Source organism: Anastrepha ludens, chromosome 3 (genome assembly GCF_028408465.1).
Source record: "Anastrepha ludens isolate Willacy chromosome 3, idAnaLude1.1, whole genome shotgun sequence".
In the NCBI taxonomy this organism is placed as follows: Eukaryota; Metazoa; Arthropoda; class Insecta; order Diptera; family Tephritidae; genus Anastrepha; species Anastrepha ludens.
In genome coordinates, this window is record NC_071499.1 from 2,669,123 (window position 1) to 2,695,824 (window position 26,702).

The following is a 26,702-nucleotide window of genomic DNA, read 5'->3' on the forward strand; positions in this document are numbered from 1 at the left end:
TATTTACAGAATACAACAAATACGACAAATACAACCCCGTAAAGGTGTTGTCCTCAGTTTTAAAATGTTATATAGAAATCCTTTCTATTTTTGCCTTGGTAGCAACTGTACACAAACAAAGAATCGTCTTTCCACAGCACTCAGCTTCAACTCTTACGGCATCCATCGCGTTTGCTTTTGAGTCGTTTCCATATGTGTGAGACGTTTCAAATATTTCTAATATGGCACAGGTTTGCTAGAGGTAGTAACTGTAAGTGATATTGCATTTTCTGAAAACAAACTATTCTCGCAATTTCGTCCAAATTGTTTTCAACCAAAAGTCATTAAGTTGTAAGCCATTTTAATCTCTGAAATGCAAAATGGTACGGAATTCAGCAACTCGCCATCTTGTGAACGAAAAGCTGTTATTTACTAAGCCTTAAACGTATATACTCATAGATTTAGTAGGTAAATAGACGACGAGTTTCAAAATACAGAAATTTGTAATAAATAAATATTTATTCCTCATTTTTACAAGTAGGCGTTCATTAACAACAGGTAGTCCACAGAAGCCACATCTACTTGCTACCTTCAAATGAAGTGCAGTTCGATAATTCCAAATAAGTAAAATGATTTTTGTACGAATAGGAACATGGAATGCACGCTCACTGCTAGAAACAACTAAGCCGTCGCAACTATTTAAGGAATTTCAGCGTTACCAACTGACGCGGGCGGAGGCACAACAGCAACTGGCCCAAAACTGCTTTTTTCTGCAACCACCAAAAGAAGAGGAAGTGAAGTCTGATTTATTCTCCCCAGTGGCGCTTATAGAATCTCCTGCTGCCTGGAAAAAGCTCCTCATAAAAAATATCTGCCGTTCGGTGTCGGCTTAAAACAGTAAGTACCTCCACTTGTGGAACAACATCAAGACGCACACCACTAATAAGAGGAGGAGTTAGACCAAATACCTAAACTAATACTTATAAATAAAAATACGCGCATAATGAACAACGAAATACAAATGCATGGCTATGTGCGAAAATAGTAACTTTTATAAGAACACTAAGAGGAGATTTCCATTGATTTTATCAAAAACTAAATGCCTGCTATGAATGATAGATAAAACAAACTTATGTACAACACATTCTAGTAGTTTATTTGGCGTTATTAGATCATTTATCACAAAGATCATTCGGCCGCCTCCCACTTTGCATATTTGCTTCATAAACAAAACTATGTATTTGTACTCAATTCATCCTCATCTTCTATGAAAGTTGCAAGATTACATTGAAAGAAAACTAATCCTTCAACTGTTCGACTTCAATATACTTGTACAGTGTGCATGTGTACGTTTTCAATAATGGATAAAACCAATCTATCTGCCCTGTCCATTCACCATGAATAAGAGATGGCGAGAGGGAGCGCCGATGCTGCCAACGAAACAAACCCCCATTAAGCCTTTGATACCCGAATCACATGACCAAGCAAAGGCAGTAACAATAACTCAAATCCTATTCCCGCCTTCACACGCTGCGTCATGTTGAACGCTGAGTTGTCAATGCAGCTAATCGACAAACGACCTGTCAATGCACGCAAAAGCTGCAGCTTTGCTGATGTGTCAAAAACTTTGGCTTCTGCAAAGCACAGAGGCATCAACAGAGCAAAATCAACATAAGAGTCCAGGAAATCTTTCAGGGTATTTTGCAAAATACGAATGCAATCTTTCGACAAGCGTAGTGAAAAACACAAAACCTAAAACTAAAGCACACACACGTATACATACAAACGTTTCCAAAGCTTAAACACCTTTGAGTTGAGCAAACTGAAACACCGTAATGGACCAAAAAAGGTATCCCCACACCCCGCTCCCAACGAAGTTATTCTAAAGTTAAAAGGCAAAAAAAAAGGATTTCTCTGGAAAATCTTCTTATCAGTAAACTTTGAAGTTTGGGCAACCCTTTGCCGTATGTCAAGCGGAGAGAAAGGCTTTTCACTCACTGCCCACTCGGCCTCCAGTAATGTTTGCTGCTTGAGTGCGCTTTTGAGTACGCCACATACCTATATGTATGTGTGCGGGTGTGTTCAATTCCTTGTATGTACATAAATACGTGGATACGGGGCTTGCGTGGCCAATACATTTTCCAGATGAGATTAACGTGTCAACTGCTTCAATGAACGATAACATTTGAGATGCTGAAAAGTCAAGAAAATAACACAATAGCCATGTATTGATTGGTGCAAACATATGTTTGCATGGGTGGGAGTTGTATGTATATGCGTAAACAAATAACCCGCATAAATAAATATGTGTGGCACATCGCAGTGAAAAAGGAGGCTTGTATGAACATTAAAATTTAATTGGATACATTTGACCGCATCGTTTTAGCAACGAAAAAAACGCAAGAAAGTATCTGAACGTTAAATTCTAAAGAGGAGGGGTTTGTGTAAAAATATCTTGGTAGATATAGAGTGAGGTCAGACCTAGGCAAGTTCAAAATAAAACCAATTATTGTTAGCAAAATGTATAATTACGTTCCGCGTGGCACGTTTATCGCATCGAATTATGCTGCGTTTTATCCTGCAAACGAATTTTCATGCCGCTATCAAATAGATGTGCCTGCTGATGCCCAGCTCCGTAGGCATTTAAGTTTCATGTAGCGTCGAGCACAAATCATTGATTTCGTAACGCATAGGAAATGAAATCTAAGCAAATTATTAAAATTAATAAAATGAGATTAATAGTAAGCTTTCACAAAACGAATATGACCAAAATGGAATGGCAGACGCTCAAAGGCGCTACGTAGTCAGTCAAGGAAAAAGGTACCTAAGTTAGTTGCTTTGACCACAGGCCACTGCCTCCGAAGTCGACATGCTCAAATATTGAACGTACCCCTTTTCGGCTATTGCTGAAACTGCAAGAGTGAGGAGGAGGAAGAGACTGTCAGAAATGTTCTCTGTCACTGTTCTGCTTGGCATGCCACTAGTTTTAGATACTTTGGCTCAACGTTATTGAATGATGTTGATGATCTTGGGTCAATGGGTTTACACTAAAATCAAAATGGTTTAACGAGGAGTAGCAGGTAAACTGCTACTGCGGTATCATAATGGATCGGCAACGGTCTCAGTGAGTTGGTTGAAAGACCGACTGCCACTTCTACCTGCCTACCTCTGCCTACCTACCTACGCAACAGCTGAAATTTTGGACCTAAACAAAACTCTATATATATGCGCATATGTATATATTGTAAATGCACCATATGTCTATATATATGTATAAGTTTATACCTATATAATAGGACTATGAATAAGTTCGTGCGGTTTTTTTTCGAAATTTGAAACTTTATTGACGTAAAATGGTTACAAATTTAATATTCAAAATATTGTCCATCGCTTACTACTACTTTTTCCCATCTTTCTGGCAATTCACGGATTCCCTTTGTGAAAAATTCGGTCGGTTTTGCCGCAATCCACGAATCGATCCATTTTTTGACTTCATCGTAATTACGGAAGTGCTGGTCAGCCAGGCCATGTTGCATCGATCGGAAGAGATAGTAATCGGATGGCGCAAGGTCTGGACTATACGGCGGGTGGGGTAGGACATCCCATTTGAGCGTTTCTAAGTATGTTTTGACCACTTGTGCAACATGTGGCCGAGCATTGTCATGTTGCAAAATAACTTTGTCGTGTCTATCGGCGTATTGCGGCCGTTTTTCTCGCAGTGCTCGGCTCAAACGCATCAATTGTCGTCGGTAGACATCCCCCGTAATCGTTTCATTCGGTTTCAGTAGCTCATAATACACAACACCCAGCTGGTCCCACCAGATACACAGCATAACCTTCAGGCCATGAATATTCTGCGCCGACGTCGATGTTGAAGCATGGCCAGGGTATCCATACGTTGCCCGACGTTTTGGATTGTCGTAATGGACCCACTTTTCATCGCCAGTCACAATTCGATGCAAAAAACCCTTTCTTTTGTGCCGTTGAAGCAGTTGTTCGCATGCCATAAAACGGCGTTCAACGTCTCTTGGCTTCAATTCATACGGCACCCAATGGCCTACCTTTCGGATCATTCCCATGGCTTTTAAACGTTTGGAAATGGTTGATTGATCAACTCCCAAAGTTTTTGCAACCTCTTCTTGCGTTTGAGCCGGATCTTGATCGAGCAATTCCTCCAATTCGGTATCCATGAACTTTGGCGGCGCACCCTCGCGTTCTTCGTCTTCCAAGCCAAAATCACCACTTTTAAAGCGTGCAAACCACTTCTGGCACGTTCGCTCAGATAGAGCATGCTCACCATAAACTTCCACCAAGATACGATGACTTTCGGCTGCTTTTTTCTTCATATTAAAATAATGAAGAAGAATTCCCCGCAAAAACACATTATTTGGCACGAAATTCGACATTTTCAAGTGTGGTAAAAATATTGTTGTTTACGCTTCAAATAAAAAACTTATACTGACGTTTGTGCCTTACGACAGTAGCTCTCCAATGAATGTTTGGAAATGTGGATCGATGGAATAATAATCAAGTTACGCCATCTGTTGTAAAACTGCACGAACTTATTCATAGTCCTATTACATATATAATTATCGCGTACATCCTTTGGTGGGAGTTTCGCCGAGCTCCTTCTAAAATTTGCCGGGGGCGTCTAGAAGTTGTTCCACAAATGGAGGAACCTTCGGTTTATGCGTGGGACGACCCTATCGAAAAGCTGCTTTTCTATCTTTTCGCGTTTCAAACACACAGTGTGCTTCGAACCCAGGCCCTACTGAATGGTAATCCCGCACAAACCTTTCGGCTACAGCTACAGACATATTCGCATATATGCAATATATCGGGTGTTTTTAGCTGCATGAAAACTATCGATATCGATAACTATGGTTTGGCAGCTGAGAACGGGAAACTGTGTTGACATTTCTGTTCAGCAAGATTTGGCAAGTTATCATGAATCGTTCAACGCTTCCAATTTATGATACTTTGTGGAATTTACTCTGAATAAAATAAATCTGTTCGCGAAGTTCATAGACCGAAGTGTTGAAGAAGACGCCGTAATGTCGATTCATTGTCGTTCTCAACTTGTTGGCCTTTGTAAGCATCTTGGCTTGCATGCCTATAAAATACAGCTCGGGCAGTAATTGAAGCCAAATGATCAATTGAGTGGCATTTTTGCTGATTGGGCTCATTTATATTTATTATGCAGATTTATTGAAAAAAGTAGTCAAAAATTGGACACTGCTCGAAAGGACCGTGTAAGTCGTAGCCGGTGCGAACATATGCCAGATATTATATATATATATATATATAATTGGCGCGTACATTCTTTTTGGGTGTTTGGCCGAACTCCTCCTCCTATTTGTGGTGTGCGTCTTGATTTTGTTCAACAAATGGAGGGACCAGTTTCAAGCCGACTCCGAACGGCAGATATTTTTATGAGGAGCTTTTTCATGGCAGAAATACAATCGGAGGTTTGCCATTGCCTGCCGAGGAGCGACCGCTATTAGAAAAAATGTTTTTCTTAATTTTGGTGTTTCACCGAGATTCGAACCATTGACCATTTTTGTATGCCAGTCTTAGAAACACTCCTGAAATACTAACAAGGGAGAAATCCTGAAAAGCGAATTTTCCTTCAGAATTGAAGGATCAAATGACTTTAAAGGTACACCTGTCTTATCAAGGCTTCATAATAACTAACAGAGTATTCAGCACCAACACCGTCATTCACTTTTTGTAAATTTATATTATTTTTAAACCAATCATAAGGCAATAGTTGCCTGATTTGTCCGATCTTTCACGTGAAGAGGTCCAGAAAGCTCCCTCGGCATTATCTGAATATTTCAGACAGGAATTTTTGACAGCGGAAATGTTTTGTTCTATACTCTTCCTCCAAATATGATGTACACAGTGATGGTACCTATATAGGTATGTATCCTAAGGTCCCAAATTGGAACAAAGGGTCAGAACAAAATTTCTCTATTCGGGTCGGTTGTACGCCAAAGCTTTATTGTCAACTGTTGAGACATTTCACAATTTCGTGCGTTTCGAAATTTATATCTTAAATGTCTGTTCTGAATTTTGTTAGACATTAAATAAATAAATAAATAAATAAATTGGTTGAAGCGAACCGACCGTCCATGATGCTTTTTTGATGCGATTTTTGATGTCTTCACTTGAACCGCCTGATGCCTATGGTGACAACATACCATCCCCATTGATTGTGCCCGCATTTGTGTCCTACCAAGGTTCACAGGTCATTCCTCCTCTGTTTACGAACGAAGGAACCACCACCATTTTAGGCCTTTAAGAAAAGACTGGGTTTTTTGCACCAATGATTCTCATCAGTTTCTTGATATGCCTGACTGTTCCCGCTATGCTTGACCATAAAATTCGTTCTTCGTGCTTCGTTCAATTGGACGTTCCAAAGAACTGCAGTTCGTCAGCCAGTTCGTTGCCTTGGCCACCAAAGTTTTCCAGCAGCCACATAAATTTAAACTCATTCAACTTAGCAACGGATTTTAACCTCAACGTATATTCCGGGACTAATTTATAGAGGTACGGGCGAGTTCTAAAGCCTTTCGTCCCTATTAATCCGCAACGAAATTATTGTAATTTTTAAGCTCAAAAGAAAACTGTGATCAGAAATCTTTTATTTGATGGTTAAAATGACAGAATTTGCATACAAACACACATATATACTCTCCACATGCACACATGAGTGCTTACTCGAGTGCAAGATTTGATTTACATACTTCATCAACTCCAACTCTGCAATAAAAAATCAATTTTCAATTTTTTTAGTTGTTACTTTCTCTCTCTTTAACAATTAGTGCCCAAGCATTTCTCCCATAATAGGGCGTACTTATGTACTTATGTTTATATGCGTACATACACATCCTTCGAAATTTCATTCATGCCACATGTGAGTAAGTGCAGCTTCAGACATTTCATTCAATTTGGCTTCGGTATTTTTGTACCTGTTAACGCTGTTGATATTATTACTTACGATATGAATTTCTTTTTTTGTTCATGCAGTTACTTCCTTAGTACGATTTGCCCCGCGCATTTGAAACATAATCCGGCAGCGTTTCAGCACAAGACACAAAGCGAACCCCTGTGGCGCTGTAGACATTGGCGCCTGCAGCAACAATCCGATCACCGACCAACCGATGGTCCACTATAAGCACATGGCGTCTACAAACATTGCAAAAGCCCGCGACCCAGCAGGATTATGTCCACCCATTGCGTTTACCCCCGCGCTGCTTGTTGTCATATTCATAACTGGCAGCCGCGGTCGCTTGGTTGTTGTCCACTGTTTGGAACACCGACAGTTACGTTCTTACAGTTTAAATGAACCTGACGACAGGATGCAAATGATCAATGCACCGCTGCAAACTCCACCACGTACGGGCCCAATGCATTGACGATGCACATGTATCCAGCACGAATTAATGGGGCAGGGGCAGGGGTAGGGTGACGGGGAGGACAGGTTTACATGAGGTGCTTCGCCACATTTGTTTATTGCGAGTCAATTATAAATTAAGAGTACAAACAGGAGACACAAATGTGCGAATGTATTCGCGTGTGTGTTTGTATTTTATTGGCCAACGCGCCGACGATGCCTGGTGCATGGAGACAAAATGTTGGGCCCGAAAGGTGCAATTGTGCGCAGCTCAATTGCAACTACTCAGGCCCACATTGGTATTTGCGAAGGCGCTTAACCGCAATGACAACATCACATGGAGCGTCTTCACGCATATAAAAAGGGCCTGTATGTAAAGGGTGATCAGATTGGAGGTACTTTTTCCAATAGGGACATTTTATCATGGAAATACTTACGCCTGAACAACGCCTACAAATCATACTTACCATACCTACTACTTACCATACTATACATACCAACTTATGGTGGCTTAATGGCTACATCAACAAGCGAAATTACCGCATTTGAGCTGAAGAGCAACCCGAAGCCATTCAAGAACAGCCATTGCATCCATTTGGTGCGGCCTATGGGCTGGAGGAATCATCGGCCCACATTTCTTCAAAGACGAGGCCGGCGCCAATGCAACAGTGAATGGCGAACACTAACGCGCCGTGATAAACGACTTTTAATAACGAAAATTCAGGTTCGTAATCCCCACAACATTTGGTTCCAACAAGACGGCGGACGACGCTACTTGCCACAAAGCCCGTGAAGCAATGGATTTACTGCGTTGTCGTTTCGGTGATCAATTTATCTCTCGCCTCGGACCAGCGGATTGTCCACCAAGATCGTGTGATATTACACCTTTGGACTTTTATGTAAAGTCGAAATGTTTTGGGGATTAACCAGCTTCGACTGAGGCATTGGAAGCCAACATTACTAAAGTCCTTCACGAGATACCGACCGAAGTACTCCAGATAGTCATTCTAAATTGTTGTTTACGGATGGCCGAGTTACGGCCAACATTTGAAAGGAATTATCTATAAAAAATAAATGTCATGAATGATTCTACATAAAAATAATAAAGATTTCCCAATAATTTAGAATTTTACTGATTTTATTTCAATTTAAAATCCGGTACCTCTAAATTAATCACCCTTTATTATACACATACAAAAGTATATACATATATTCATGTGCACACAAACTGAGGGTGCACGAAAACATGGAGTGAGCTTCTAGAATCGCTTAAAATTATTACGTGTGTTCTTTGTGGCCACAAACGAAGAATTGGCTTCCTGTAGCTTTTAATTATTAGTTGACATCCCGAAAGGACTTACCTTCTTCTGCTTTCGACTATTTAAATATTTTCCAAATTTAACGATATCAACCAGTTCAAATTGGTATCATAAATATGTATACATTTACGAATTCCCACAGTAAATTTACTGTGTATGAGAGGATTTTTTTGTTTTAATAGAAAAATTAAAAAGTGTTGAACTTTTCTGGTTGCTTTCATTTAATTTTTGCGATTTAATAATTTGTGGTTGTATTAAGAATTGAATCGATGCAATTTAGTAAATAACAACTATAAGTGGGATGTCCATGGCGTCAGCATCGATCACATGGCATGCAAAGACTTGCCCTGGCGCTTGCGTTGCGCACGAGCACATGAAGTTGACGGAAACGCCATCAGGGGTAATAAATTTGCGATAATAATTTACGTCGTCGGGCTTCGCATGTCATGAACTTTTAGGACACACCACAAGCCAAACACACATACATTTACATACGTACCTTGTGGAAGTTCCGCTGTGGAACACCTTCATATGGTACATAAAATTTGCTGGAAATGACATGAATGAAAGCTCTAAAGTGGGTGTCCTTTACCTTCTCATCGCCGCCAATTGCTCAGCAGGGTTGGTCAAACGAAGCATGCAATTTAAAAAAAAAAATTTAATGTATTGAGTGTATGTGTACATGTACAAGTATTGGTGATTTCTATATCGGCTTCCAGTTGCATGACGCGACCACCGCTGCAATCGTATCGTATCGTCGCTCTCCTCCTAGCCTTTGCTAAGTGCAATGTGGCAGGGTTTGATGTTCGTGTGATATGGTCGTTTCAAGTTTGTATTGACGTGATTGACAAATTTGAGATCGAAGCCACACATTCGTAAGCGAACAGCATTCGACTCTCTTTTTACGAACTACCGTCGTTCATACATTTTTTATATAAAAGTATTTCAATACAAAAAATTAAGGAAACATATTTTGAGGTAAATTGCTCCAGAGTTCGGAAGATTCTAGAGCTTGATATGAACCTGCGGGCAGTGCAAATAATAGACCGGGCAATACAAATAACACATCGAATTTTCGTCCGAAGGTATTTTGACTGCGAATACTCAAACCTTCTTGCAGACGTAAGACAAAATCAATACGCAAACCTCAAATTGGAGTGTAAGATGATCCTAAAAATACCGTAAGATTCTATTCGCCACGCTTTAAACGTTCCAGCAGAGAATTGGTTCTGGGAAAGTAACTTAGTTAATAAATTCCCTCTTAGAGCCAAGAAGGCAAGAATTCGGATGCAATGTCTTTACAGAACTTTCTTAGTTTTTTTAGATAGTTTTTTGATATTATCAGCTACAGCTTTGGTAAATGCCCCATTGTTAAGCAGCGAACAAAGTCGTTGCTAAGATGCAACGACGAGGTTAAAGAGTTACGTTAAAATGGTGCCCGCTTGCGTTGCTTCACGAATCTCACTCCCGCGAATCTCGGATTTACTTATCATAACACAGCTTTAGATAAATTGTACGTCAAAAGAACCATGGCACACGTACAAAGAATGGCCAGTCTGTGCATCAGAACCACACCCACAGATGCACTAAATATTATTCTTAACATTTTACCAATAGAGCAGTACGGTAAGCAAACAGCTGCCAAAGCAACTCTCAGACTAAGAGAAATCGGCCTACTCAGAACGTACCAAAGAGGGCACTCCTCAATTTTAGAACAATTCCCCTGCATTCCCAGCACAACGGATTTCTGTAGGACCAAGGACATCAATTTCGATAAATCCTTTGTCACAGTATTTCCTTCCAAAGAGGAATGGGATAACGGGCTCATTGTCAAGATACATGACTTAAACATCTACACAGATGGCTCAAAACTAGACAACCAAGTAGGCGGAGGGGTCTACTCCGACAAACTCGGAGTATTCCAATCATTTCGCTTGCCTGATCATTGCAGTGTATTTCAGGCGGAAGTCACTGCCATAAAAGAGGGACTTAAAGAGATAAAAACGAGAGTATTATCCGCAAATGAAGTCTTCATTTACTCGGACAGTCAAGCAGCAATAAAAGCGCTGGAATCAAAAACACACTCGTCAAAAACAGTTCTAGAATGTTTTAAACTACTAGATGACGTATCTAAGTGCTACAAGGTGCACCTTATCTGGGTACCAGGCCACAGAAACATTGCAGGAAATTGTAAGGCGGATGAACTTGCAAGAACCGGTACAACGCTCGGTCTCGAACCGGATAAGGCGCTGATACCCATGCCCATAGCCACTTGTAAATTACTTATAGACAGGGAAACCATCAAAAAGGTAAATACAATCTGGCAAAACCTCACAACATGCGAACTAAGCAGACAGACATGGCCGAACTGGAACAGCGGTCGATCGAAGATCTTGCTACGATTCAACAGAGAATCTATAAGAAAAATGATAGGTGTTTTAACTGGTCATTGCTTAATAGGCAGCCACGCTAGAAGGTTAGGACTCCCTTACTTCGATTTCTGTAGAAGCTGTCTTAATACAGAAGAAGAGGAAACAGTCAGACACCTTTTATGTGAGTGTGAAAGCCTAGCTATGAGAAGGCTGCGCACTCTCGATACAGCATTTCTAACCGATGTAGCGGACATAGCCCATCTAAAACTAACGAAGCTCTGCTCGTTTATTAAAGCAACCGGATGGTTTGAAAAGGAACACGTAGAGTAAGGATAAGCTCCAGTGGTATCACAATGGACCTGCTGAAGGTCTAAGTGTATCTTGCGACAACCACCCTACCTACCTACCTACCTATCATAACACAGTTCAGTAGTGTTGTTGGCCATAGGTATATGCTTGTAGGTGCATTCTCAGAAGGCTTGCAATAGATAGGCTTGAAAGTTATATTATATGTATTAAGAGCATTTACTCGATTTTGTGAAAATCTAATGCCGATTATAAGAATTTCATGTTACGAAACTACTGAACATAATGAAGTATACTTAAAGTTAAACCAGTTGAAAACTTAAAGGTCCGTCTACATATAGCTTTCGTGTGGCATACATTGGCAGCTGACTATGAATACTTATATTTATATGAAGACGTTCACATAGCCAAAGTTGAGCAACTCTAATTTCTAGCCAACGGCTGAGCATAGATTTGAAGGCTGATTTTGGTTGAAACTGAAATCGAACCGAAGCAAAATCATTTATTTTGAAGGGCTCAATCAATCAAATTTATTGTCAGAAATTTTTTTTACAATAAAAATATTAAAAACGATATTTAAATTTTTTAGGCCATTTATTTAACTTCTTTTACATACAAAAATGAAAAAAAAAAAAATTTTAATTTTAGTAATTTTAAAATTGGCGCTGAAGTTGACCCTACCGGAAAATTTTGTCCATTTGGTTCATCTGTTTATCTGAAACACAAAAACCAAAAAAAATTATTAATCAGTATGACTGTAGCTATGTGCCGTACCAGAATAAAAAAATTTGAAAAAATGGCGCGGTTTAGAATTTGAGACTCTAAAAATCGGGGTTTTTTTCAGTTTTCAAAAAAAAAAAATGAAATAATTGAAATAAATACGAAATAATTGAAATAGTAATATGATACCAGTACGGGCGATAGCCATTGATGTTGTGAACAACATCTTAAAATTTCACACGATTCGGTTACATATTTTTTTTTGACAACACCTGGCCGAAAAAAGTCGTTTCGAGATAAATGAGTTTAAAGTTTGAGGTACAAGAGCGCGCGGACCGCTCTCTATCTAGTTAGTGGGCTGTAGAAGCTATATTATTCGGAATTTCCGCATAAAATATCACAGTATATTCTTAAGATTCTATATTTCTAAACGAAAAATCGATTTTTTGAAATTTCTATACCACCGGGTCCCCGTAAAGAAATGTTCAGCGAAAGCTCGACTTTTTTGCCGAAACCGAACTAAGCTTTTGTGGCCCAACATTACTGAAACCGAAGTTCGGGAGTTCTCTACTTATTTCCCGCAAGTTCATATTCAGCCCAATTCTGAACAAAAACGCTCCTTGAGAATTTTCCTTTTCCTCTTATCCCATTACTACTCTACTAACAAAAGTCAACTAGAGTTCCTACATAATTCAGGGAAATAACGGGAGGTTAACAACTAAAAAATGTGCTCAATACTTTGTACATACGTACACATGCACTTGTATACATACGTAATATTAGTAATAAGAACATGAATTTTTTAGTAAGAATATTTATATACATATGTATATTTTTTCATGAAAGAGTTGTATTGTTTTTATCATCTGGGTTGGGTTACTACTTTGCAGCTAATTCTACAGGAAGCTTCTTACTCTGTTTCTTAGCACTAAAGATGCTGGCCCAGGAATCAAAAGAGTTTTTTTCAAAAATGATTTAATTTTATTATATTTATTATTGTCTTACATTTTATTTTTATTTTTTATTTTTGTTTAGAATCTGCGTATACACATTCTAGCATATTGTACAACCGCTAACTCCGCAAACCAAAACTTAAAATATTTAAATTTTCATGCAACCGTTGGACCAACATGGAAGTCGATTGTACAACCATACTATAGTTAATACAACTTTTTCTCCCACATGCCCATGTTGATATAACGGTTGGAGCGAGAATACTTTGCAGAACAATCAGTTGATTCGTAAAAGGAAAACTGAAACAGAGATTTTGGCCATATTCAATAATACACAAAACATTTTTAAATGAAGATATTAAATAGAAGCTGTGAAAACATATTGCGAAATTTTCTTATAATAGTAAAATTGTGCAAGATACAACATGAAACCACAGACAGACAACATAAGTCTATTGTAAATTTTTACTGTTATGGTTACGCTCGGAGCGTTTTTGAACCTTTTTCCATTTGTATAAATTCGGGGCAGGTGACAACTGCACAATTACCTCATTACTTGTAACAACCAATCATAGCTTTAGGGTTTTCCAGCGTCGCCAGCCTGTATTTTCAATGTTCAATCCTTTGTTGTTTTCGCATTATCACTCGCCTACCTGCTAAAATTCGTACCCAAGAATAACTTCGCAAGTAGCGCACCGGCGATTCCAAGTCCATCACTTTGAACGAGCTCGAGGTCGAGATCCAAGAAGCTATCGCCGAAATAACACCGTACATAGTGGACCGAGCCGTCACAAATCGGACGAAACGTTTGAAGCACTACCAGCGAAGCCGAGGTGGCGCTTAAAATGGAGTGATATTGCCATGAATCCAACTTAAAAATAAAACCATAACCAATTCGTATTCCTTTCTTCCAGGCCATACCGTAGATGTGGAGTATTATGTTAGGTATGTGATAAAGCGCTGGTGATAGAGTGCTCTTCGCAAAAGCTTTCCAGTCAGGTGTGAATTTGTACAGCATCTCAGTGTTAGACCATCCAGCTTTTTTGCCGAACTTTGCTGGCCTTTATCTGTTGCCCTAGGTACAATCTGCAGTAAAAGAAGATAAACTGATTTCCCTGAAGCTGTAAAACACAAATTCCTGAAGGAGCTGACAGAAGAAGACTTTCAACACTCTTACGAAAAATGGAAGATTCGCATAGAAGGTTGTAGTCATAAGAGGAAGGATGTATAGCGAAGGTGATAATAAGCAAACTTGAATGAAGTTATAAGATAATAATAATAAGAGCCTGTCTTGTAGCTCGTTTGTGTATACCTTACCATGGGCAGCTAGCATATGAAGAATTCTGACAAAAGAAATAAAAACCTACGTCGTTATTTTTCAACCTTGTTTCTAGTCACCTATTTATTTATTGTGCACAAACAAGCAAAGCAAAAACAAAATCAAAGTTACGTAGGATGCTAAAAGTACACACCTCCCATTTCCAACCAGGCGCGACAGCTTTGCCAAAAGGGTGTACGAACTCTTTCTAAAATCACCTCGTATTGGTAAAACAGCTCGACTAAGACTCCAGTTGCCCACACTACCCATCCAAATGTTTAAAGAAAAACGTGATTTATATCCAGATTCCAATAGAGCTTGGCCCAAATATGCGTGTTGTCAATCAAGCTAATTTAAGGGCTGCACTCATTGTACATGACATGGATAGAGCAACCGCCCATGGAGGATTTTCCAAATAAGAGGAGCACTAATTCCCACCTCGGATAATTTCCTCGGAAAGCACCTATCGTATGGTGAGTAAAATAATTTAAGAACGCTTAAAACTCTTGTTGGAAGTTGGTACGTCTACTACTCTCGATGGTCTGTAAACTCTCTTGAGAGGTGATGAGAAGCTGTTGACAACGGATAGGTTTCTTCGAGTTCTACAAAAAAGGATTTCACAAAACATCGATCAACTTGATAAGACTATCCAATTAGCAAGGAGCCAAAAACGAATAATTTACCCTATCTTCAAAACCGTTCATTTACGGGCCAATTTTAATTAAGATTTTTTGGTGTTTTTTGCCCATGCTGTTACCTCATCACAATAAACCAATTCCCATTCGAAGTAGGTCCCTTTATTTGTGGGCAACATCGAAACACACACCACAAATAGGAAGAGCTGCTTTAATATTAAGCGTTCTTTTTTCAACACCCTGTACATTTCTTAATTGAGTTTCAGAGTCTATCTACTTATCTATCAGTGTGAAAATCTTTGACTAACAAAGTTACTAATAATTCCGTATTTCTAAGCAATAAATTTTGAAATGATTTAGAAATATAGTATATTAATTTTTGAGATTGAAATATATGCACCATGTGTGCGTGTATAAATACACATACATATACTGTGAATATATGAACCAAATTGCATGGTTTTCGCAAAATTCTGAAATCGGCGTTCACCACACATGGCAGTTTCTTTTAATTAAATGCAAATGGGGACCTCGATTGAAGCCAAAAACACAATCTGAAACAAAATTTTCCCACCACTTTAAGGCAGCATAAGTTTTAGTTACGTGCATACACGAATAAACATCCAAACGTACCTGTGTAAAAACGGTGCAGTGCCTGAGAATCATTCCTTTCAATTTCATTTTTTTCCTTAATTCCGTAATAAACCCCCAAACACTAAGCCAGAACGAACACGCCCCACTCAGCGAGCTATTCTTGCCGCATATTACAGAAGCCACAACTGTAATTGACCGCAAGTCAGGCCAAAACAGCCAATCAATCCGTAAAAGAACACAAAAAACACCAGCGTAACTTGCGCATTACAGCAACAACTCTTATCATTAACGGTCAAGCTGAGCACCAAACCCGGATTTGAGCACACACCCACCGCATCCCCAAGCAGCCCACATGTTCTTCTGCACTCACATACACACACACAAATGCATCACTTGACGTATTCCACGCAAGATTTTGTTATGGTGTGATAAATCCGATTCGGTTGATTCGCTTGTTTGATTCCATCTGAAGCCCAAGAATTTGCATTTCAGCAATAACAAAATAATCGATCGATACACCAGAGTATCGATCGAATATTCCGCTTCGGATCACAAATGAGGCACCGGCATTACAACTCAATTGTGTGGCAAGAACAATCACCAACACAGGTGGACTTTCGCCTGGCACTCACACATAACCGCATTCGCCTCAATAGATATGAGACAGCATTTACCTTGAAAAAGGTGGAGCTTTAAGTCCTCAAACCAGTGGTCAAATACACCCGATCGCTGGCACCGGCAATTGCAACAAACTTTCACACACACACACATAACTTTACGGTCCATTGCCAAATGGCGTAACTCCCTTTTTTATTGATTGTAATTATAAAACGAACAGCTTCTGGTCTTTATGCATTTGCGTATGTTGCAAGTTGTACACCCAGCGCCGATGCTTTTTTAAGACTGCGTTCATTGTGAATACGACTGCGACTGCGACTGCTGCACATCCCATAATCACTCAACATCGATTTTGGTTCAAAGGGGGCTCAAGTTGCAAGGTGGGACGCAGGCAATCAACTTTCTCAGGCTTTGCTTATGGGTGTACAAGCCGTAAATCCACACACACGCATGGTATCACATGTGTGTAAGTATTTGTGGTTGCTTACGGCTCCCGGTTCTGACGGCGATCTGCCAGAGCTGTGGTTGAATTGATTGTGATGACGTTGTTATGGCTATCGGAGTGTTATTAGGCAACTTACGCATTCGCTAGCAGGAACTGCATATTCACATTCGTTGGTGTTCGGTACTCATCATCTGCGCATCTGAACCCCGCTCAACGATGGTGTTTTCAAATGCCACTTTGCATGCCCTAAACTGGGCCTATAATGGCAAGAGACGATGAATATTGGTCGGAGAATTGGCAATGACCGATCGCCTTACCTGATCGACAGGCGTGCTACTGGTTCGCATGGGCTGCGCTCACCTACACGTGTGAATACACGGCTATCCTTTTTTGCTTCTGCGTAATTTGAATACAAATTACAGCTTTGACCACAAATTCGGTAGAAAAATCGTATGAACTGAATTTAAGTGAATTTGGAGTGTATGTGTAAACATGGGTAAGTATGTGTGAAAATATAGAGAATTTAACAACATCTACAAGCAAACATCAAAAATAAAAGTAATTTCTTTCATGCCTTGAAGAAACTTAATAGGTGTAGAACTGTGCCGTCCGTCGAATTTATTTAAATTTAGGTCGTTCTTTTAAAAAAGTTATTACGTATTTACGCTTCGTCCAGCGTATTTGCCATCGAGCGAAACAACTGGTGATCGAAAATAGCAACGTCTGGAGAGTGCGGCGAGTAAACTAAGTTTCTAAACATTTATTCACCCCTTTTGCGACATGGGGTCGAAGGTTATCATGCTGAATGATAACTCTATTGTTTCTCTATCTAAATACTGTGGCTATTCAGTGCTGAACTCAAATGCATTAATTGCGTCCAGTCAGGTCTCATCTGCTTTTGAGTGAGAGAGTAATTTGTTACCTAATTCATGCATTTTCACCACTGGGATTGAGGACTTGTGCACCGATGCATGGCCCTGGTGGAAGACATCTTTTTCTTAGTCAAATGCATTTATTTTCGCTTCAAAGCGGCGTCTAATCGTGTTTGATCGAATATGTAAAATATATGTAAGTATGAATGTATGTTGATGATTGTTTTATCCCTTTTATGTTAATCGATGTGAATTACTGTCATCATAATTGACTAGCCTCGACTTCGATTCACCACGATAACTCGACTGTCTCGACTATTTCTGGGTATCTGCTGATTTGGGATGAGTTTATGTGTGTTTCTTTCACTGTTGTGAAAAATTTGTAATATTCCGCTGTCAAATGGTTGCGTTTGTTGTCGATTGTCGAAGCGCATGAAACGAGGTGAAGAGTCCTTATCATATTTTTTAAGCTTTAGTTTGATCAGTGTGTTAGTTTTTCAATTTCACAAAAATTCGTAAAATTGTTAACTAGCATATGAGATAGTGTTTACATTATTCCATTTACTCGTATGTTTCACACGACATCCAAAGCACCACTATTTGGCAGCTCGTTAGAGTGCGTACTTTTGAAAGTTGACAAGCAAACTGTACGTTAGCTTAGGTTAAGTTACACTGGCTGGCCGGAACCACATAGTCTGAATTGGCCGTGGCATTCCCAATAATCGAGCTATGCGTGGAGGTTCTAGAGGTGAGCTTATCGGTTGTTTGTAGCCTCATAGCTGAGTTTGCAGTCCGCTTTTCCGCATGCAGACTAAAACAAACTGTAAGTAGAAGGAACTTTTTAAACCATCGTCGAAGAATAGGAGCATCATCATTCGAATCAGCAATTTTCTCAAATCTTTTAATTTGTCGGTTGAAGTTTTGCAAACAAACGTATGGTACTCAGTTGCCATCCCTCCGCCGTCGAAAGAGGTTTATGAGATAGAGGACCATGAGTACTCTTAAGCAAACCTTAGTCGTTCTAGTTGCTTTAGTCATATCACTTCAATATTTTTATTCAGTACAATGCAGTTACCGGTCGTCTTCGTCTAGCTCATTTAACGGTAGGTCCAGAAAACTTGCTGTTTCGACAGTAGTGTTTTGGCATATCTGGAGCTTTGTCCACTACGAATCACTAGATCCAGGCGACCATACAGCCGCCGCGTAATTAGAGCCGGCCGGCCAATTGTTTTAAATGTCCCCAGCAACATTTATTTATCCTTGTCCCAAGTACTGCCGTCTAGCGATTTGAGGGCCTTGTTGTGGTTTTGAAATTTAGTAGCAATTGCGGTTTTGTGGGCAGAAAATAAGAGCAAACTATCAAAGGTAACTTCCAACGCTTTGGGGTTGTTTCCTATCGGTTTCACCGACTTTAGCCTTGAGCTGTAGTTTGACCTCCTCTGTCCATCTGTAAACTAGTTTCCTTCTAAAAAAACAAAAAAAACGTACGTTAGTCGACAAATTTCAGGTTCATTATGCATTGCATCCAAGAATGATAGAAACGAGATTGCGCCCATAAGAGAGTGCGTGACGTCACATTACCTGAATTGTGCAATGTTGCCAACCATTTGCTCTTCACCATAAATTTAGTGCTTTTTTATACCCAAAATGCGAAAATTTTTAAGTTAGGTGTTTGTTTCTTTTTTTTTTTAATTTAAACTACCGAAACTGTAAGTGAAAAAAATAACTGTATTATTAAACAAAAGAAGGTTAAAAAAGGGCAATTGGACAAGATTTTAGTGCTAATGAAACTTTATTGATTCTTATAAAATTTGATATTTTGAAAAAGTAAATTTAATTTTTTACTCCGTTTAAGGTTATGCAAGAATATTAAATCTTCTTCGCTCAACTCTTCTGAACATTGAAAACCTTTTTACACATTATAAAAATTTACTGAATTCGAATTAAAACCATAGAGGTGTCATAGTATAAAAAAACAGACCAGATAATACTGAAGAAACCATAACGACCTTTTTGCAAAAGGGGTACCTTATCTTGTTGCATAACCTCAAATATAGCAAAAAAGTGTGCCAGAGAAAGATTTGACTACTCGAAGGAAAAGATGCAGGAGAACAAACTTGAAGAAAAATAACACACGAATAATAACAAACATCAACAATAATCGCAAGCGCCGACAATGTGACCAGATGATAAATAAAAAGTAAAGTTAATTAGAACTGAGTGAATTATTGAACTAATTTTTAAAAAATGTTTATTTAAAATCAATACTTAAAAAACTATCAATGACATGAGTTTCGGCTGAAGAATTTACGTTAGAAGCCATAAAAACAGCCGAGTTTCTAAGTGGGGACCAATTTAAGCAACATAAATGAAAATTGCCAAAGATACTGATGACTGCCACCAGCGATGATTGATGCTAATGACACCATCAAAGGGTGCAAAATATAAACAATCAGCACTAGTCGGCGGTATGTAGGATGCACACACAAACGGTTCCAGATGAGCTATAAACAGGTACACAAAACTGATCGATGAGTGTGTCAGAATTGACAATGTTACCAATGATGCCCGAAATTTTCTCCAAACAGCAATGAGAACACTACCTCCACCGGGATACCCAGATTTGACAGGGTCGCGGTCTTTACGGAAAACATCATACAAATTAAGGTCAAAAATTTCACAGTAGAAAAAGTTTTCATACAGCCAAGATTCAACGAATACAAAATTATCAAAGAAAGCACTTTTCAAATAAAACGGTTCATTCTTACTATGCCACCTAAATTATTGATTGAAAAACAATGAACGAGTTTGCAAAGCATTGAATACCTGGCTTCATGCATTTAATTGTTTAGACTACGAATGGTGGAGACCACTTCACGGTTGGTATCAAAAGTCTTTTATTAATTGAGTATTCAATTACATGAGCGTTATTAAGAAATGAGAAATGACAGAAAAATTATCAAACTGCGTTCATGCTAAAATGCACTCGTTCAATGCCAATTTTCACTTAAAATCGCAGTACACCAAAAATATTTCAAAAGATCAAAAGTCAGCGGAGGGCTCAGTGTTGTCATGCAACATTCAGTAGGTATAGCATAAAGTCACAACAACTCAATGTGTGGCAAACGGTCTTACGGATGCTTACTGCGACTTAGCCAGTGAATCAATGAGAGTAGAACTAAACGTGTCGATAATCCAATCCACATGTTTGCTCAACAGACAATTTGGGAATTTCCCTATTTCTATCCGATGTTTTCAACTGTTTACCATTCTAGACTGTCTAGACCTTAATACCCAATGGCGCCACTTTACCGATTTAAATTGCACCTGGTGTCTGGTGATGTCAATCCTGTACACATTTTGTTCTGGTTTTTACGGTAGTAAATGGAATTGTGGAGGTATGACCCGGATGTTAATCGTAGTGCTAATAACATCCATATGGGCAAAGATAGTGACATAGACGTGGGCATTATGTTTTTATGTATTGTGAGCTACTCATCTATGAAGGTGAAATTTCGAATTCAAGAAGTCCTAAGCTTCGATTTTTAAATTTTAGTCTGATTAAAATCTTAAAATTGTACATACAGTAACTCACATAAGTATTTTGCATGTGAAGATGATGAAATAAATGTTTAGCTTTTGTATTTTTTAATAGTCAATTTATTATTTTACACAAATTTTTAGTCAAAATGAACGAATTTGAAGTCCGTTTTTTATTAGAATCTTATTTTAGCTTGTGCAAGCCTTTTAGCATTTACGTTCAAATTTTTCAAATGAATATTTTTTCTTGTATTGGATATTAATTCTTTATGTATTGTTTATTTTTGTTTGTGGTACTTAAAAAAAAACTTTTTGTACCTCAATCGCGTGAATGAATCTTACATTTTATACAAACTGCCTGGGTTTCAGACGTAACGAACATCATTTGTTGGAAAATAGGTTCTCTCCGACATCGATCGCTGTAATACAGGAGATGTCGAATGTGATGATGGACGTCCACGACCACGGGACTGGAGAGAACCAAAGAAGCACATGGATTCAATGACTTCACTACGAAAGTCAGGCGGTTGAAAGCGTCTGTCTCCTTTATGTAGGCGGTGATATAAAATATACGCATTTCCCATTGCCATATCCAATATATGGTAAAATGTGCGATTTGTTTCCCTTCTGCTCCCCATACGGCCGTCCATCAAATCCACGCTGACCAGTTAGCGATTATGTTCTTTTATCTATCTGTGTTTCGAGACAAGAATTGTTGAATACCAACGGAAGGAGATACCAAACGCGCTGTTCTTTTATCGCGCCACAGAATATTAGAGATGTCAACACCGAAAGCTGCCACGCAAAGCATTTTTTGTAGCAAGTGCAGCATCAGAAGACACCTTGTAGTTTGGCACACGATTAACTCGCACAGTCCGCAAGCTGCAAAACTATAAACTGTAGTGTAAGAATTATCAAAATAGATATATGATTGACGTTGCCCAGAACATTTTGTGACAGTCTTACAACGACATTTGATGCAGTGCCAAGGATAGAAGTATTTATGACGTTATGCCCAGCGCCAGTATGGCGGAGAGGTCGAAGGAGACCAAACAAACGCTGGGTTGATGAGGTCCTAGTCGACTTGCGGAAAATGGGAATCAAAAACTGGAAAGGCGTAGCAGATGATCGATCATAGTGAAGAACTGTAGTTGTGGAGCCAATGGTCTGCACAAGACTTAGTCAATTTCAAACGCATATGAGAATCCGATCGAATTGCATATAAAGGAAAGTTTAAAATATTTCATTAAAGTGCATGATTCTGATTCTGACATAATTATTAAAGGTTGGCTCACTAGCGACATTCGATTTTGACACTCCCTTATAAAAGTTTGTAAGAAGGTGAAACGTGTCTTGATGTTGTTCCACAAATGGAAGGACCTACAGTTTTAAGCCGATTCTGGCAGATGGTTTTTTATGAGGAGCTTTTTCATGCTGGTACTGTGCTTTGTTAAGCCTCCTCTGGACACTTCATCCTTCCATGGTAAGGTGGGCTCATTGGAAACAAGTTCCGTCAATCCCAACTTTTTTATAATGAAGTATGCAATGTTGTCGGTCGCGTCGGGACTATTCAATTATTCTCCTTGTCGTTACTCTTTGGGAAATGCTACCTCTTTGCAAAACATGAAATCCTTCTAAATCCACACATCACAAAAAATAAAGCTTTGTAAATTCTCCACTCATCGATCTTGGATTATTTGACATAATCTATCTTATCCTGACTTAGGAGGTATGTATTCATACTACCATGGTCCGGTACGCGATTCAGCTCCATCTGTTACGAACCGCGTTTCAACATATTTTTGACGAGCATATAAATTCATTTGTCATTTGCCTCATTCAAACAAGTGAGGAATTACTAAACCCGTACATTTAGAAACTCATCTGTCCAGAACTATTTGAAACAATCAAAAAGCGTCCTCAATACTTTGAATTCTGCTGGCATTTCCTTGTGGCCTTGGAACATGAGCTCTTTCGCATGTAGACGCAAATGCTTGTTAATTCATTTGAATTACCAACAAAACCACCACTCGTTAGAACAGCAGGTTCGCCATCCTCAAATCCAAGATCGTTTCTTCTGGTTCTCAATCCTTAGTGGGACATAGAGCATCAAGAGGTGTATTCATAGTAAAAATACATAGTAAAAATACAGAAAATACTGAAAAAACAATAACGACATTTTTACAAAAAAAGAGGTTGTCTGTAAAGTCGGTTTACTGACGATAGTTTAACGTGACAACGTCATAAGAAAATATTGATGGAATGGTTGCAATTTTCAAAACAAAATTTTAATTTTATTTGTTTGATAGATATTTTGTATGGATATGGAGGAGGAGGTAAATGGAATTGCAATGGAATAGGTCAAGTTACATTTACGCAAACGAGAAAAATGACGAAACACTTATCAAATTCATGAAAGATATGTTCAATTTCGATTGTGCATCAGACGTTAATAAGTCAACAACACTAAAAGGCAACATCATCGATTTGCCTTTTTCAAGACACATTACACTCGAAACACCCCCTTTCATTTCCTACTTTTCCTATCATCGTCCTATTCTCAACAGAGAAATGGTTCATTACCATGCACACAGGAAGAAGGCATATGCAAATACAAATATGTGAATTTATATATGCACATATGCGCATATACATACATACATATGCTCACTCAAGTAGGAGAGAGCCAGATGTCGAACGTTGCCGAACGCGGGGGCCGATTGTGCTCTTTGTCGTTCGTTCCGCGCTCTCGCTTGCAGTTCAAGCACATTACCTTACATTTGCTTGCGTACGGAATAGATTCGTATATTTGATATGTCCATATGACTTGTATGCATCTTTACATATAGATTTGTTCTTTTTGAAAATTGCGCGAAATTGTATATGTATATGCATGTTTATATACATATATTAGTATACAACATATCTTATAAGGTATATGGTAAATATTACCATACATTTTTTCCTTCATATATAATAAAAAAATTAATAATAAAAGAGGTGGTCTGTAAAGTCGGTTTACTGACGATAGTTTAACGTGATAACGTCATAAGAAAATACTGATTGAATGGTTGCATTTTTCAAAAGAAAATTTTAATTTTATTTGTTTGATAGATATTTTGTATGGATATAGAGAATGAGTTAACATTAACATAACATAACATAACATAACATAACATAACATAACATAACAAATTACCACGTATTAAAGCACTTATCAACAGCTTTCATTTGATACCCATATTGTGCATACACAACCAAAGGTTACCCGGGTCCACGTTTTGATTTATATCTCGAGACCCCAGTCACGGAGCGGCATGAAAAATACTCTGTACTAAAGCATTCACCAACAGCTTTCATTTGATACCCATATTGTACATACACATCCGAAGGTTACCCGGGTCAACGTTTTGACCTATATCTCAAGACCCTATCCACCAATAGGTATTCAAACTATACGGAAATCATCTTCAATACCTACTTAACAATGTGTGTAAGTTTAATTCGGTTCAAAGACACGGCGGGTCCACGTTTTGGCATATATTTCGAGACCCTAGTCATCAATAGGTATGAAAATTACCCCGTATTAAAGCACTTATCAACCGCTTTCATTTGATATCCATATTGTATAAACACATTCTAGGGTCCACGTTTTGGTCTCTATCTCGAGACCCTAGTCACGGAGCGGATGGAAATACTCTGAACTAAAGAATTCACCAACAGCTTCCATTTAATACCCATATTGTACATACACATCCGAAGGTTACCCGGGTCCACGTTTTGACCTATATCTCGAGACCCTGTCTACCAATAGGTATCCAAACTATACGGAAACCATCTTCAATACCTCCTTAAAAATGTGTGGAAGTTTGGTTTAATTCGGTTCAAAGACACGGCGGGTCCACGTTTTGGCATATATTTCCAGACCCTAGTCATCAATAGGTATGAAAATTACCCCCTATTAAAGCACTTATCAACAGCTTTCATTTGATATCCATATTGTACAAACACATTCTAGGGTCCACGTTTTGGTCTCTATCTCGAGATCCTAGTCACGGAGCGGATGGAAAAACTCTGAACTAAATCATTCACCAACAGCTTCCATTTGATACCCATATCGTACATACACATCCGAAGGTTACCCGGGTCAACGTTTTGACCTATATCTCGAGACCCTATCCACCAATAGGTATTCAAACTATACGGAAATCATCTTCAATACCTACTTAACAATGTGTGTAAGTTTGGTTTAATTCGGTTCAAAGACCCGGCGGGTCCACGTTTTGGCATATATTTCGAGACCCTAGTCATCAATAGGTATGAAAATTACCCCGTATTAAAGCACTTATCAACAGCTTTCATTTGATATCCATATTGTACAAACACATTCTAGGGTCCACGTTTTGGTCTCTATCTCGAGACCCTAGTCACGGAGCGGATGGAAATACTCTGAACTAAAGCATTCACCAACAGCTTTCATTTGATACCCATATTGTACATACACGTCCGAAGGTTACCCGGGTCCACGTTTTGACCTATATCTCGAGACCCCAGTCACGGAGCGGCATGAAAAATACTCTGTACTAAAGCATTCACCAACAGCTTTCATTTGATACCCATATTGTACATACACGTCCGAAGGTTACCCGGGTCCACGTTTTGACCTATATCTTGAGACCCTATATACCAATAGGTATTCAAACTATACGGAAATACCTACTTAACAATGTGTGTAAGTTTGGTTTAATTCGGTTCAAAGACACGGCGGGTCCACGTTTTGGCATATATTTCGAGACCCTAGTCATCAATAGGTATGAAAATTACCCCGTATTAAAGCACTTATCAACAGCTTTCATTTGATATCCATATTGTATAAACACATTCTAGGGTCCACGTTTTGGTCTCTATCTCGAGACCCTAGTCACGGAACGGATGGAAATACTCTGAACTAAAGCATTCACCAACAGCTTCCATTTGATACCCATATTGTACATACACATCCGAAGGTTACCCGGGTCCACGTTTTGACCTATATCTCGAGACCATATCTACCAATAGGTACCCAAACTATACGGAAACCATCTTCAATACCTCCTTAACAATGTGTGGAAGTTTGGTTTAATTCGGTGCAAAGACACGGCGGGTCCACGTTTTGGCATATATTTCCAGACCCTAGTCATCAATAGGTATGAAAATTACCCCGTATTAAAGCACTTATCAACAGCTTTCATTTGATACCCATATTGTACATACACATCCGAAGGTTACCCGGGTCCACGTTTTGACCTATATCTCGAGCCCTATTTCCAAAATAAAATATAATCCATGTTACTCGTGATGTAGCTTTCGAATGGTGAAAGAATTTTTAAAATCGGTCCAGTAGTTTTTGAGCCTATTCATTACAACCAAACAAACAAAGTTTTCCTCTTTATAATATTAGTATAGATATGGTAAATATTACCATAAATTTTTTCCTTCATATATAATAAAAAAATAATAATAATATATTAACATTAAAACAACAGGTATTATTAACAAACTTGGTTTTATTTTAAATTCTTCAAGTGAATCAAATTAATAATAATCAATAAGAAGGCATATGCAAATACAAATACGTGAATTTATATATGTA

The 26,702-nt window shown here is 38.7% G+C and overlaps 1 long non-coding RNA gene across 1 annotated transcript in view; it reads right to left on the minus strand.

Annotated features, from left to right (window-relative positions):
* Positions 1 to 12,015: 12,015 nt before the first annotated feature.
* Positions 12,016 to 26,702, minus strand: part of LOC128856824 (uncharacterized) — a 77,631-nt gene continuing 62,944 nt past the window's right edge. Inside the window, exon 3 of the long non-coding RNA XR_008453867.1 lies at positions 12,016 to 12,090. This is a non-coding gene — a long non-coding RNA (uncharacterized LOC128856824). The remainder of the gene's footprint in view (positions 12,091 to 26,702) is intronic.